Here is a 17,105-nt window from a genome sequence, read left to right as displayed (position 1 = left end):
ACTTAGGTTGGTAGGTAATTACTTATTTGATTTTAATGATAATTACTATAGGTACGTATAATTTTAGTAGAAAGAAAGGTAATTGAATGACTAAGTGACTCACTCACTCATCACGAAGTCTCAGAAACTACAAGTCTCAAAAGAGTTCTCATAGGGGTTAATGGTCTATTCCACCTGGCTTTGACCACCAAGATGATCAAAGTGGACTCCAGTTAAATTATTTTTTTAGTGTTCTTTGATCACCTATAAATAAATCATACCTCTGAATTGTCACATACATGTCCAATTTGTTTATTGCGGTTTTTAGAAAATATCAAAAATGTTACAAATCAAAATATGTAGTACAACAATTGGACATGTGACTATTCAGAGGAGGTGAATTTTTGTTTGTAGATGATTAAAGGACACTAAAATAATAATTTAACTAGAGTCCACTTGGCTCACCCAGGACATCGTATCCGTGGGTGATCAAAGGCACAGAATAAATTCAAAGGTCACTAAATTGTCGCTGTAAGTCCACTTTGATCACCTGGCTGATCAAAGCCAGGTGATCAAAGTGGAATACACCTCCTTTTAGAACGTAGGTAGTCACTAAGACGAAATTTTGCAAAATTCAACCCTTATGGGAGTTAAAAAGGGGGTTGGAAGTCTGTATTGCAGTCCTCGGTTTTTAAAGTAAGAGACTTGAAAGTTAAAATGTATGCTCATATGATCTCTAGATATTGTGGAGGTGTACATATACTGTTCGGTACACTGTGGTACTGTGTACACATCGGTTTGCCGACGATATTATGGTCATGGCAGAATCGTTGGAAGATCTTGGAACAATGCTCGAAGACCTTAATCGATTTTCCCAACAGGTAGGCCTGAGGATGAACATGGACAAAACGAAGCTTATGTCGAATGTCCATGTTGCACCCTACCCAGTTTCAGTTGGGAGCTCAATTCTCGAGATTGTCGACAAGTAGGTATGTCGACCTCGGACAAACGATCCAGCTAGGTAGGTCCAATTTCGAGAAGGAGGTCAATCGTCGAATCCAACTCGGCTGGGCAGCATTCGGGAAACTACGCAACATATTTTTGTCCAAAATACCTCAATGCCTGAAGACTAGAGTGTATAACCAATGTGTGTTACCAGTGATAACTTATGGCTCGGAAACGTGGCCTCTCACTATAGGCCTTATACAGAAGCTCAGTTGCACAGCGTGCTATGGAGAGGGCTATGCTTGGTGTTTCAGAAATGTGGAGATCCGTAAACGAACCAAAGTCGCTGACATAGCCCAACGGATTAGCAAGCTGAAGTGGCAATGGGCAGGGCACATAGTACGCAGAACTGATGGCCGATGGGACAGAATGGTTCTGGAATGGAGGCCGCGTACCGGAAAACGTAGCGTGGGACTTCCACCTACAAGGTGGACCGACGACATCGTAAAGGTAGCAGGGAAGCGCTGGACGCAGGCCGCTTCCAATCGATCAACATGGAAAGCATTGGGGGAGGCCTATGTTCAGCAGTGGACGTCCTATGGCTGAAATGGTGGTGGTGGTGGTGGTACATATACTGAAAATGTATCATTAGAAATCAACCACGGGGGCTAAGGAGATAAAAGGAGGGTTGGAAGTTTATATTATGAAAGTCCTATGTGTTTAAAGTAAGAGAGTTGAAATTTAAAATGTATGCGCTATAGATGCTAAGAGCGGATTTTACGAAACTCCACCCCTAATGGAGTAAAACGAGGTCCACGCGTACGAAGTCGCGGGCGGCCGCTAGTTAATAATATAGCTATAGAAATTTAAAATAAAGTACAGCAAAATAAAGTTCAGCATTGTGTTACAAAATTTAAACCCAATTATTTAACGTAGTAAATTGGATCAAAACGGTTCGGACGTCAGCAAGATAACCAACAACAAAATGTCGGATTTTCCCAGTGTACTTACCTATTTTAAATGTTATTCTGCTAGTGTGTAAGGTTCAAAATTGATTGTGGTTGTAATTTTATAGTAACCTAGTATAAAATTAAATATTATACGTGAAATACTGGTTCCTATGATTTTTACCACACTTTTTTATTAAATAAATAAATAATAAATAACGACTTAACGTACAAGATTTATAATGTATGTCACAATAATTTGCTGTCGAGTTAATTAATAAAGTTTTTTTTAAACTTAAATACTTATTGCTCGGTAAATTGTGCTGTTAACGGTAAAATCTGCTTAAACAGCGTCAAATTCGCTGTTATTCGAATACTCCGCACATTTATCGTCAAAAAAGGTTCAACCGTTTATCCAACGAGTCGACCCGTGCTCGGATCACTGGCGTTTTGCCTTTCAATTCATACGTCAAAAAACTTTTCTATTTTCCAATTTAATAGCCTAAATGAAACCCAGTATTTTGCCAGTGAAATATGATTTTTGCAGTTTCCGTTTCACGTACGCGCACAAAATATTCAGAAGCGAATAGCTACCGGCATTCGTACTACTGATAGTACAAAAAGTGTTCTTTGTAAAATACATCCCACCAAAAACATTCTGTAAAAAACTAGCCAAGTCTCGATGGAGCTGCTTGTTTATCTCTAAAAAGTAATGAAATCTAGACAAAGTCGTGCCAAGTCTATGGTTCCTTACTGCGATTTCTTTATTATTAAAGTTAATGTTGTGTGACTTGGCCGTTGAACAATCTTTATTAAGATAATCATACAATAAGTATTATTGAAATACGCAGCTTTATTAAGCCTACAATTGACTGGTTATTGAATCAACGTTTTCCAAGTGGCATTTTTCCATCGCCAATGGGTAGCGGTTCTGGCGACAGATTGGTGCCATGGTGTCATGGATTACCTGGTTTTGTACCCTTCAACGGCCAAGTCACACAACATTAACTATAATAATAAAGAAATCGCAGTAAGGAACCATAGACTTGGCACGACTTTGTCTAGATTTCATTACTTTTTAGAGATAAACAAGCAGCTCCATCGAGACTTGGCTAGTTTTTTACAGAATGTTTTTGGTGGGATTTCACTTCTTTTTGTAGAAAGTGGCAAAATTATTTAACGTCGTCGTTTTATCGACATTTTTTACGATATTAAACACAAATAAACTCAACGACCTTTAAAATGGACAACGAATCAGAATTGTTTTAATAACATAACCTTAGCGAACCTTACAATATAATAAACGAAATCAACGAAATGCAAATTACACCAACATTCAACTTAATCGACGGGGGGCTCTAGAAAGGAAAAAAATCTGGACACCGCTTGCTAGTGCTAGCGCCATCTAGCGGTGAGCGATACAGGCGAATATCACGGTGCCGGAGTAGTATTTATTATGTATGTGGTGTTACTCCAGATCTTCAATTTTCCTAGTTTTTATAGTTTTCCCTTTATGTGGCCATTAAACCCTAACTCTGTACCAAATTTCAGCTCTCTGAGTTTATGGGAAGTACTAGTTCTATTTTGATGATTATCAGTGAGTGAGTGTCGTAAATGCGAAACTTTGCTTTCGCTTAACTTCGGAACTAAATGACCAACAGACTTGAAATTTTGGATTTTAAGTACGTGATTATAGCTTACTAGATGACGAAAATTTCTGCGTTCTGGTCTTATCCAGAGGTTCTCAAATAGGGGCCTGAAAATGCGGCGAAATGGTTCCAGTAAAGGATGGTACGGCAGTGTTTGCTTCGCGCTCGACTTGGCGGGGGCACTGCCGTGCCCCCAGATTTTCCGGTCAAATAGATAGTCCATTGGGAATGTAAATGATTCGGGGAATTAGATTCAGTTCTCGTATTTTTGTCTTTTTTAAAAGGATTTAAAATCTTTTGATTATTTGTGTACAGGATGGTTGGACATAATATGAGAATCGTTTCAGGAATTATTAAAATAATTATGAGAATATTGCAGCTTCTAAACTAATATGAGAATAATGTTTGCCAAGAGCAAGATTTATAATAATATTTAAATTAAAATTCTGCCTCGAGAAGGCTTTCGAAACCTTTATGATAAAAATTCATATTTTGGATCATGGAAAGTATATTACTAAATTTTGTGGCAACCTTCTTATAAACGTGAAAATATGTCTGGAAGTTTGTTAGTGAAAATTCATATTCGTCATTTTCGAAGTAAGTAGGTAAATAACGTCTGTTTGTATGTAGCATAATATAGTACCTACAACAGTTATGCCTACAGAATATTTAGTAGACTGAGTTTGCTCACAAGATGGCTGTTCACTCATGCCTTCAAGGCTTTAGGGCTGTGAGTTTCAGAATATTTTACATTTCACGAGACGTGCGATAAAGTATTTCTGTGTCAGACCTAAACCCACGCGAAGTTCACCCGTAGGCTAAAGTTATATTGATACAAAGCCCGTTCTTATTTTTATCTTTGTTGTACTTTCTAAAGCACACACGCTACTGCTTCAAAGGACTCGTGCGTTGAATCCAAAGTTTTAACTGTTCGATCCATTGAAATTCACGTCATATAAGTATGTGAGCACATCAGGCTTTACGTTCTAGTTGCAAATTCGTCTCTATTGCAACCGTATAAGGTGCTACATTGTCAAACTTGACGTGCTGTTATACAAAGTCTTCGAATTGGATCCCGCAATCGAAGGAGTGGAATTCGATTATACTAAGTTCGAAGTTCTGAAAACAATAACAACGTTCTTGAAAAGTTTTGGCGTAAAATTTTGTAATATAAATTTTTGGGTTATAATACGTTTGTTATTTTTACCTTATAAAAATCGTAACTTGTTCATCATTACAATTTCATGTTGCTTTATGTTAAACCTTTCGTAATTAGTTTTGTCATAACACTAGTCAACAAAAAAAAATTTTTTTTTGCGCATGGATTTTACTTATTATATTCTGATTATATAAGCAAATGTATATAAAAAAGTGCTATTACAAATCGAAAATATTTGCTTTTTAAGAAGTTATAGCGATTTGAATTTTCCATCTTCATAGTAGAATGTCTCTCAAGATGCACGTCACATTCTCATTGGGATATATTTATAAATAATTATGGGGGCTTATTCGCAAGAACAAGGGGCACGCTTTCATCAAAATATAGTGGGATTTGAGAAACGACGTTACCAAGGCCAGTATACTGAAAGCATGATAGGGTTAAATTTTTATGAAAAAAATCTTCTATGGAACATGACAGGAAATTAGAACTTTTCATTTTTAATAAATATTTGTACTCTATTTTAATGTTTCTCTTGTGAGAATGAATCTTAAATGGATGTTTGTTATGTTTTAATAATTAGAAAGAAAGAAAGAAAGAAAGAAAAAAAAAATTTGGCAACAAATTAAATCATCTCTATGTTCATGTTTCATACATTCATTGATATGAATTTTTCTATTTTTTACACATAAAAGCAAATTCAGAACAATTTTTTGTTGTTATTCTTGTTTCTAGGTTATAAAGCAATAAAAATAAGCTATGCATAACCCGTGCGCAAAAATACTGTAGACAGTTGTAATCGTTTTGTTGAATTACACGCGTACTGTTTTCGTAATTAGCGATCCGATAAACCCATACAAATACCTAACCGTATTGACTTTCAGACTATTTCACTCCATTTCTCCCTTTTAAAATTGGTGATTTCTGAAAAAACCTGAAACCGTGTTGATTCATTTATCGATAGGAGTACTTATGTGAAGTTTCATTAAAACAGTCTAACTAATTTTGTTTCCCTATATAAATATTGGACCCCTGTTTCACCCTCTTAGGGGATGAATTTTGTAAAATCCTCTCTAGGTGCACCTTAAGACCTCACAAGGAACCTACAGAACAATTTGGAGTCTCTAAACCCAGTGGTTTGGGCTGTGCGTTGATACTTACAGGGCCAGGGCAGATTATGTACCATCCTAGACTGCATCTCACTTAACACCAGGTGTGCAATTGCGTTCAAATACCTGCCTTGTCTAGCATAAAAAATAAAAAAAACTTCCCGCCCGTATTCACAAACATTACTATGAGGTCTCATAGTGCGCATGGACACACAGGATGACACATGAATCAATCACAAAGCTCTATTCAACGCTGTGCGTTCGATCGCGTTTCACTTAAGCAAGCATCGTTTGTGAATACACGCTTCAGTCTGTCAGTTTTCCTTTTCAGAAAAACAAGAAGATACAACTAATTGGGATCCTAATTAATTAAAATCTCAGTTTCAATTTAAGTATATTTTGTAACATACATTATTAACATGAAATATTAAACTGTTTTAATAACCTAACTGCTAAGCTTATTCATGCTCCAGAAACTTATTAATGAGGCCTCAAATAATAATTATGTCTAATTTACAAAAGATTTGAAGACTAGACATTTAATTTAAAGGCATATCTCATTACGCCTCATATTTACTTAGTACCCAGCCAAGGTCAAAAGTGTCACTAAAAGTTTGCACGGCATTTTTTGCGCAAATTTTAGGCTGAGTTGCACCACCTAACTTTTACCGTAACTATAACAATAACTTTTGTTTTTTATATGGAGTTTGATAGATTTTTGACGTTTGTTTAAGTTAAAGTAAGATGGAGCGACCCAGCCTTAGTACCTAGTCAAGGTCACACGTGTCACTGAAATGTTGTAAGGGATTTAGTGACGTCACTCGACACGTCTGGTAACATCATTGATTTATTTCAAAGCATAAAAAGTAAACTTTCTAGAAACAACACAATTTATACCGCAGTACAAACGAATAGGCAAGAGGAAACAAGTACGAGTATATCTAAGGCTGAGTTGCACCATATGTCTTTAACGGTAACTATAAAGATAACCGGTGTTTTTTGCATGGAGATTGATAGACTTCTGACGTTTGTTATAGTCAAAGTAAAATGGTGCGACCTAGCCTAAATAAGTTTTACAAAAACGTATTATTTTCAAGGAGATTAAGAGTTCCGTGCTTCACTTTTTAACGCAGTCGACATCGAATGCGTTTGACGTAAACTCATACTACACACCCTGATATTTTTTTAACAATGCGAACCATTATCTTGGCAACATTTCACATGAAAAAGTTTTTGGTTGAATTTGGTTTCTATTTTATTCCACTTCATTATACTTACCCAACTACAAAGTGCCTGCCCCAAACTAGAACAGTGCTTTGACTTCCATTCAAACCTATTAGGCAACGTTAGTAGAGATAAATGACACAATTTCCAGTTTACGTCACGGAAAATGTACACAGCGAACGTGTTTTCCGGGAAGCATTTCCTGCTTTGATGACTCCTTAAATGTTTATTTACTTATGCCTGATACTAATGGGGTCATCCGGGGTATTTTGGCCGTCAGGGAATTTGGGATAAACATTTCTAGGAATTTCCCTTTCACCTTGACTTTAACTAAGGGCTATCCCCTCTCTAGTACAAAGCCAGTGGCGTCAATTAAGAAAAACAAAAAATACTAAGGCTAAGTTACACTACCTAATTTTAACAGTAACTAACGATAACCGATGTTTTTTGTATAGAGTTTGACAGATTTTTGACGTTTGTTAAAGTTAAAGTAAGATGGTGCAACCCAACCTTAATGTAGTTTTAGTAACTGCAATTTTGAATCAAAAACTTGTATGCTTTTAAGTATACATTTTAACATTAATACCAAACTTTTAACGAATAAAAAAGACCTTCAGTACGTGTCACTACTCACACTCGTGGGCTTATTTCTTTAGAAAAGTTAAGACGTTTTGTAATTTCTCTCTTGCAACTTAGTTACCGCCAATTATGTTGTTCATTTTTTACATACAATGTTATTTATTCCTTGTTAGCGTGTTTATTTCGTTACTAGCTTATGCACATGGCTTTGCTCGCGCAGAAATCCGACTTCTGAGCGGGCAAACCAAATCAAATCTAACCGTATAAATAGGCTCCCAAAGAGCACTTGTACTGCTTATTATATTCATTAGAAATAAAGTAGAATCCTGATGATGAAAGGATTTTTCTAATTGGTCCAGTAGTTTTGGATACTATTCGATACAAAAAATCTAATCTTTCCTCTCACATTACTGCAGATAGATAGTGTAATAACAACAAAATTGGTTTGCACTTATTAGATGATAGGTATTAACTTGCATATGAACAGAGCAAGTCAAATTAAAGCTTGTAAAAAGATGTTCTTTCATTCGTTTGCTGCAGTCAAATGACGTCCACTGCTGGACAAAGACCAATCCCCCAAGGATTTCTATAATAACCGGTCCTGCTGAAATTAGTACAAAAAATTGTAAATTCGTTCTGTTTTTGCTAGTAGTTTAGTTACCTTGATGTCAGATTTAATGAGTTGCTATTAGGAGCTGACAAGCTTGCCGTGCAATATAAATTTCGTTGTTATTTATTATTTTCCTCATGATTTATAAAAATGGGTTACCAAGCTTACAATTCGAGAATCACTAACAAGTTCAGCTATTTCTTCTTCAAAATTTCTTCCACTTAAGTAAGTTCTTACACCTAACGCCCGTATTCACAAACTATGCTTGCTTAAGTGAAGCAGCAAATCGAACGCTCAGCTTTGAATAGAGCTCTGTGATTGGTCGTGTGTCACCCTGTGTGTCCACGCGCACTGTGAGACCTCATAGTAATGTTTGTGAATACGTATGTTAGTACGTATGCTAGTGCTGAGAAGAAGCAGCGCAAAAAAGTCATTATTTATAATTTATTTAAGCTTAAATACCAATTATTTGGTAATTATGAACTTAATAGCTCTGGCAATTTACCTTCGGGCTAAAGGGAAAAAAACCTAAAGTTCAGCATAATAATTTTCGTTTAAATTGCTGTATACCAAAACAATGACGTAGCATTTGAACTGACCTACCAAAAGTTAATAAACCGTTTCAGCATTAACACATTGTTAAACTAGAGGTTAGACCTACATTTGACGTTGATACGGCCTCACGTCAAACGTAAGTGGGATGACGGGCGAATATTACGAGGGGAACATCAAAAGAATTTGTAATATAACGGGATGTGCTATATTTAGAACACTTAAATTCCGGGATTCCGGGTGAAGCTTGCTTCCACCTTCGGCCTGATCATCACTTACCATCAGGTGAGATACAAGCCAAGAAATCTTAAAACAAATAATGTGCTACATTTAGAACACTTTGTTAAGGTTTAGTAAAATCCTAAAACAAAAATAATGTTATTATATAAACTACTGCAACTAAAATATTGATAGATAGAATTAAGGAAAACTCAGAATTAATTTAATTCTGAGTTAAGTATGATTATAGGTTTATTTAACTTATTTTACAAACAAAAATATGTTTATAATTCAACAGACAGTAGAAGTACAAATTGATTTGGGACATTTTGGTTGTGTGTACTAAGTAAGTAATATTACAGTATCTATAGTTCTTATAATTAACAAGCATTTTTTAGTTATGTAAAATTGTTCACGAATTAAAAAAAAACTTCAGATAATATTTCAAAACAGAAAATCTATTACTCGTAACGTTGAAAGTCAATATTAGGGACGCCAATGTTTTGTATTTACTAAACACGAAACGTTTATTTACAATTTGACATAACTGCTAAACAATAATGAGTTTCATTATGTTTAAATCAAATGCCAATAATGAATTTCTAAATTGGTTGCCTAAATTTAGAGTAGGTCATGTCTTCATGATTTACAAAAGCTATTTATGTAAAATCAAATTAGATATCAATCACTTGGCAAAAAGCCATTTTACTAAGCTTCCCGGAAAATTATTATTTTACTAGGAAAATAATAATTTCCCACGTAGCCTTGTCTAAAAATATTTAGCCGACATTGCACGAGCTGTAAACTGAGTAGTGTGCTTCTTTGGGGGAAAAAGATAACAATCTTTTATGTTGTTTAAAAAAATGGGCATTAACGATAGAGCTGTTTCATTACCCTAATCATCACTACAGAAATCATTAGTTCTTCATCATCACATACATTAGGGCAAAAGTATGTTTTACGTAAACCGAGAAAAGTAGGTATAAAATAACAAACAAGCATACTTAAAGTAAGTACATTGATGAGTACTACATAGTATGATTCAATGTATTAAGCTTTTATTTCCCCTTCAGAGCTCATTAGAATGTCACGCGCATAATCTTTATTTCTGGACCAACGATCTGGTGAGGGTCCTATCCTAACCTAACCTAACCTAACCTAACCTTACCTTCTAAGTAAGATCTAAAATATTCATTAATTTCTGTCATCTTCGTTTTCATGAAATATTTTCATTTGTAGGGAAGTTTTCAAAGGATTTAAAAGATTACTTTAAGTTTATCTTGAATCAACTAAAGACATTGGTTCCCAAAGTGTAAAAGTAAGTATAAAAAACCAGCGACCGCTGAGAGAATGCATTCCAGACTGCTCGATACGACCAATAAAATAAATAATCTTGACTGGAAGGGGCGCGGAATTTTTTGTATGGTCGAAAGGGGGCGCGTCTCAAATAAGTTTGGGAACCAATGATCTAAGATAAGTTTTAGGCTCCAGATAAAATTTCGCTTTGGTCACGATTCGATAACATTGATCGATTCTTTAAAATGCTTTAAAGATGAGAAGATATCGCTACTTTACTCGATACCCACTTGGTATCGAATGGAAATTACTTGCTCTTATTTATTCAAAAATATTTTTGGACAAAATCGCATTTGTTACAACTTCGTAAATGTCACAGTGTTCAGTATTGTGTCCAGGTTTATCGATTTTATAGCAAAACTGCGAACAAATTAAGCAGTACAAAGTACAAATTAAAACGACAGCACATGAAACTAAACACGGGTCTACGTTTGATACAGTAGATTGTTAAGACCGTACAACATGGGTGCAATAGCCGTTGGGGCAGAAAAGTTCTCAAGTGGCGACCACGGACTGGGGCAGTCACAGTGGGGCAGGCCGCAGGACTAGGTGGACTGAAGATCTGGTAAAGGTCGCGGGAATAACTTGGATGCGGGCAGCGCAGGACCGTTCATTATGGAAAACCTTGGGGGAGGCCTTTGTCCAGCAGTGGACGTCATTTGGCTGAAACGAACGAACGAACACTGTTGCATCTTATGTAGGTACAGATAGTAGGTACCTACTATTTTGGTACAAAATGTATAGTCTGATGTTGCTGTTGGCTATTGTTTAGAATATTATGTTGTGTAAACTTAAACAACAACAATAGAAACTAGGTTTTTGTTCAATAATCCTATCCACATGATATATTTGAAACAAAAAAACTTTTTTACAAACGAGCATAGTAATCAAATCAATAGAACCATTTGAAAAATTGAAACACTCCAATAAAACCACCTAAATCCCGTTCTGCACAGTATATTTCTTCATTACCACAATAATTGGGTGTTACTTTAACCCTGTGTACACTCAGCTTTACCCGTACGTGACGTGAATGGCTGAGCAGACGCACAATTTAGGCTAGTTTACACAGGCGGATGGCCCACGAATTTCGTTTGTTTCGCCTTAGGCCCGGTTTCCACCATGAAGTTAATATTCGTTCGGAATAGAGTAACAACCATGAGCTGTCAAACGAAACCGATTTTGAATGACAATAGATGTTAATATCGTGTGTTTATTTTGTACAATAAATCAATCACTGAACCATTCACCACGTAGGTGTGTTACTGAAGCACTATTTCTTATAAACATCACGATTTCACTCATGTAAAATCTGAAAATATTTCAGAGTTTAAATTTTAAGCGTGCCAATAAGTGCTAAAAAATAGTTGAAAAAAAGGTTCTGTATGACGTGCGGCGACGGCATCACGCATCTCTTTTTATCACACAGTATAATTGCTGTTAGTGACATCTTACTCGCTCAGTTCTTTGTTGCTCTATTCTACCAGGTATTTATTTAACTTTATGGTTTCCCCCAAGGCAGAGCGGTGCGAAGCGGAGCAGACAAGTTTTCAACCGACTTCAAAAAAAGGAGGAGGTTCTCAATTCGACCCGTATGATTTTTTTTTTTTTTTTTCTATGTTTGTTACGCGATAACTCCGCCAATTCTGAACCGATTTGAACAAATCTTTTTTCAGCGTATAGGTAATACCTCAAGGGTGGTCCCATTTAAATTTAATAATAAAAAAAACAACCCCCAAGGGTGGAAAATTGGGGATGAACTTTTTTATACGCAATATCTCCGCCGATTATGAACCAATTTGAACGATTATTTTTTTGTTGAATAGGTATTATCAAAAGGGTGGTTTCATGCGAATTTGAAGAAAATATTTCACCCCCAAGGGTGGAAAATTGGGGATGAACTTTTTTATAATATACATTAAGAATATGGTCTCAATGTACTGCCTACCTTCAGTGGTAACATCAAGGTAATAATTAGTTAACTAAAAAGCAAGAAATAAGTAAAATTTTATAAAAAAAAATAAAACCGACTCCAAAAAACCTACACTAAAAAGTAGAATAATAATTACTAATTACCTACTTATTTATTAGGACGAATTATTAATATTTATGTAGGTATACCATGATTGATACTTTTGGAGTCGGTGCAGGCAAACTTTACATGTTTCATAATCTTGGCACCGACTCCAGAAGTATCAATCATGGTATACCTACATAAATATTAATAATTCGTCCTAATAAATAAGTAGGTAATTAGTAATTATTATTCTACTTTTTAGTGTAGGTTTTTTGGAGTCGGTTTTTTTGAATAACCAATCAGATTCCATTATTTGCACATTCCACTCCGCTCCGCTTCGGTGGAAATGGATCGCGCGGAGAAGAGCGGAGAAGTGTCGGGCGTACTTGTTTTTCTATAGAATTTGACAGGCATGGTGCAGAGATAGAGCAATAGACTGACAACTGAAAGCTATGCACAGCTCACACATCTCCTTTCGTCTCCGCACCGCTCCGCTCTTCTCCGCTCCGCTTTTTTGGAAATAGCCTGCCAGCTTCGCCGCACATCTCTCCGCACCGCTTTGATGGAAACCGGGCCTTATTTGTCGTACATTTTCACAGACGCCTTAGGGAACTGAGGAGATTGGTATTTTATTTAGAATGTACAATTATTATTCTGATGAAATGATTTTTTTGGGAAGAAATCTTCACAAACGAATAGGTTTTATGACTAAACCGTTTTGTTTATTCTTTTTTTCATATACCTAATCTGTGCTTAGGGTTTGAGAAAAAAATGAGTTTATTTGTAAGTTTACCTATTGTCTGAGTAGACATAAAATAAAAGTATTATATTTTTTCGAGCTCCAGAAGGCACGGTAATCTGATTTCTGTGGGATTAAGTAATGTCAGAAGACGTAGCGTGGGCAGGCCTCCCACTAGGTGGACCGGATTGCACCATCTTACTTTAACTTTGATAAACATCAAAAATATGTCAAACTCCATACAAAAAACGTCGATAAACGTTATAGTTACGGTCAAAGTTAGGTGGTGCAACTCAGCGTAAGAATAAGTACATAAAGTTGTAAATTGAAGAACGTGAAAATTGCTACCGCATAGCTCAATGTTAGCGTAATTGGAAGCCCTTTGTATGTAGAAAAGTTCTCGTGGAAACCAATTTTTCTTCCGACAGGAGTATTTTTGGAGCATTGAATTATAAATAGATACAAAATCGGAAATTGTAGCGATTTGAGTGCAAGTTCGTATAAATGGATAGAAATCGAATATTTCGAAACAAAAATACCTAGTCCCCTCTAAAATGATTGTTTTAAAATGAACAACATAGCATTTTATTTTAAAAGATATTATTTATAAATGTTTGCTATTCAAAGAAACGAGAAAACTTTTAAGTAGTACCATAAAATGGAAATAAACGTTTAAGTTTCAAGAAGTCTTAAAGTAAAGACTTCTTATACTGCTAGACAGCTTTTCAGAATAAAAATTGTGTCACAGTTCCCTAAAATAACTTCCAATCACGCAAACAGAATGCACAAGTAGGTAAATAATGACAACTAAAAAGAATCGCCGGTCACAACGCGATATTTCTTATGCAGTACATGTGTACTTAACTTCACAGCTTGACGTTTCGGTTGTGTTGCTTAAACCGTGATCACAAGCTTTCAATTGTAATGAAACGCGAAAGTTTAAAATTTTAAAATAATGACAACGTGTTGTTTAACGTTGAGTCATTAAATAATAAATAACTGTTAGTTTTATGAGCACAATATTCATGGGCTTGCAGCACATCTGCTCCTCTCGCTCGCTCGCAATCAATTACTTATACCTATGAGTTGTTAATGAGTTTCACAAACTTAATAAAATTACAAGTGAAGACATTTTAAAGCTTAAACCACACCAACGCACAAAAGCATAAGTAGTAAGTATTTACATGCAAATCTTTACTTTGAGCCCCTAGAAAGGACAAAGGATAGTTTTTGAAACGGACGCGTGCGATTCAATTTCCGTGACAGACAACATTTCTGAAACAGGGACGCGTGTGACTTTTTTTCTGTGACAAACAAAATTTAAAGGCGAAGCCGCTGGCAAAAGCTCGTATAATTATAATGCTATCCGCAAATTAGAAACTTAAACAGTTAAACTAATCGGTTAGTTAACGAGTCGGAAAATTAAAAACAACACGGTCTCATCGACTCAAAGACTTAATTCCCTCAAACAAATTAGAGATGTTTCCCAACACGGTCTTTGTAGATTAACTTAATTAATGGAAGGAAAGAAGAAAGGTAGATGGTTTTGCACTTTATCTTTGTAGTAAGATAATGGTTTGTGTTCATAATGCGTTTATTGTGAATTATTTTTATTGAAAGCATGATAGACTTTAAGCCACCATAGTACCTAATAATCAATAGTACTGATGGATAACGATGCCGCAAAAATATTTCGTATTTTGTGTTAGATACACTTTGGAATTGAACCCAAAAACTTTATAAAAGAACATAAACGTTTGCACACACCATTGCTAAATTCAAATGTGTAAACCTCTAGAAACTGATCTATGTATTTAAAAATGAGAAACAAAATAAAGGTCTCATTCATGACGAACTAGAATTATAAGAATAATACATACCAAATAGAGAAATTATACAATTCATGGATTTAAATACACTGCAAATGAAGAAAAGTGATAGTTTTATCCTCACTTCCCGAATCCTTATTAAATGTGAAAGTAACTCTGTCTGTCTGTCACACTTTTACGTCAAAGTCACTGAATCGATTTTGATGAAATTTGGCATAGTTTCAGTCCCATAGGACATAGGATTTTATATCCCGGTTTTTGAAACAGGGACGGGCGCGATAAAGTTTTTCTATGACAAACAAAATTGCACGCGGGCGAAGCCGTGGGCAAAAGCTTGTAACTTATAAATAGTTAGATACACTCGGTTGCTAATCAAAACCAACCAGTAAAAGTTACATCCCCGGGGAGAGAGCAACTCGGGACCCGCAACGAAATTAATCAGAAGTAAATAGAAGTTTGGAGCTTCGTATAACCGAATTGAGGTGTAGATAGATAAAATATCGAGAACTCAAGGAATGAAATACACGGCAAGTTAAGAAAAGTGTTGGTTAACTAGCGGCACGCCTCGGCTTCGGTTGCAATGGAATTTCTCGGCTTTTCTCTTCTATAACATGCTTTTCTCTTCTAAAAATCACTCTATCTATTTAAAAACCGTATCAAAATCCGTTGCGTTAGTAGACAGGAAAGCTTATTTCATTAATTAATCTGACAGACGTCCATATCTCATAGAAATGTAAGTAATTTAATTAATCAGAAGTAAATAGGAGTTCGGAGCTTCGTATAACCGAATTGAGGTGTAGATAGATAGATAAAATATCGAGAACGCAAGGAATGAGCAAATTAAGAAAAGTGTTGGTTAACTAGCAGCCTGCCCCGGCTTCGATTGCAATGGAATTTCTTGGCGTTTTATATCTACATGTTTTATACGTATAAACCTTACTCTTGAATTATAAAATAAACGACTTGAAAAAATCGAACTGTCTAAGGCGGGAATCGAACCTACGAGTTTTTCAAGTTGTTTATTTTTAATTTAGTTTGAGAAGTGACTCTAACCGCTAAAAATGTTAATAACTTCCTCTTAATTCGCTCTATCTATTTAAAAAACCGTTTTTAAATCCGTTGCGTAGTAGACAGGATAGCGACTTTGTTTTATAAATGTGTGATTATATTTAATTAATTAATTGACCTGACAGCTTCCCCTATCCGTCCCCCGGACACGGCCTGAGCCGAGGTCCGAGCCTACCGTGGCGCCCTCAGGCCGCGTCCGTAGTCCCCTCAATCGGGCCCACTAGAGTGAGCCCGCCGTAGGCTGGACTTTGGTCCAACACCGCGGTGGGCAACCCTCTAGTTGGGTTCGCCACTGATCGGGCGCCTTATGCGCTCGATACGGCCCGATCGCGAACGTCGGTCTGCGACCGACGCGGACGAGCCTGGGCTGGGCGCACCGACGATCGCCAAACGGCTAGAGTACCTTCTGTACTCGCCACTCTGCCCGGTGAAGCTGGAAAAGCTCCTCAAGCTACCAGCGCGCGTCCCTTAAAAAAAAAAAAAAAAAAAAAAACGTCCATATCCTTTTGTATGGGATATGGAAAGCAAAATTAATCAGAAATAAGTAGGAGTTCGGAGATTCGTAAAACGGAATAGAGGTATAGAGCCTCGAGTATACCAAGAATTCGAGGAATTAAATACACAGCAAACTAAGAAAAGTATTGGTTTTTATTTCATTAATTAATTGACCTGATAAGTAAGTTATACGTCTCTACAGGTAAATACAGCATACATACTCGTACAAAACAAAAAACTTGACGACCGAGAGCACAGTATAAGTCCATATTCCATAGAAATACACAACTAAACAAAATTTATCAGAAGTACATAGGAGTTCGGAGGTTCGTATAACCGAATTGAGGTGTAGTCTCAAAGAATATCAAGGATCTACTCACGGAATTAAATACATTACTAATAGAGGAAAATCGAATTAATGGAATCAAAAACACGGCAAAGATAAGATAAGATAAGATAAGATAAGCATTTATTGTTAATTGCAAATAAAGGAAAGTGTTAGTTTTCTCCCTAGTTCCCTATCCCTACTTCCCTAAGAGTAGGCGCACACCGTTGATTTTTAGTTGGCCGATAGTTGTGCCCGATTTTAAATTGTATGAAGAATCGGCCAAATCGAATCGGCGTAGTGT

Source organism: Ostrinia nubilalis, chromosome 23 (genome assembly GCF_963855985.1).
Source record: "Ostrinia nubilalis chromosome 23, ilOstNubi1.1, whole genome shotgun sequence".
NCBI lineage: Eukaryota > Metazoa > Arthropoda > Insecta > Lepidoptera > Crambidae > Ostrinia > Ostrinia nubilalis.
This window is presented reverse-complemented; position numbering follows the sequence as displayed.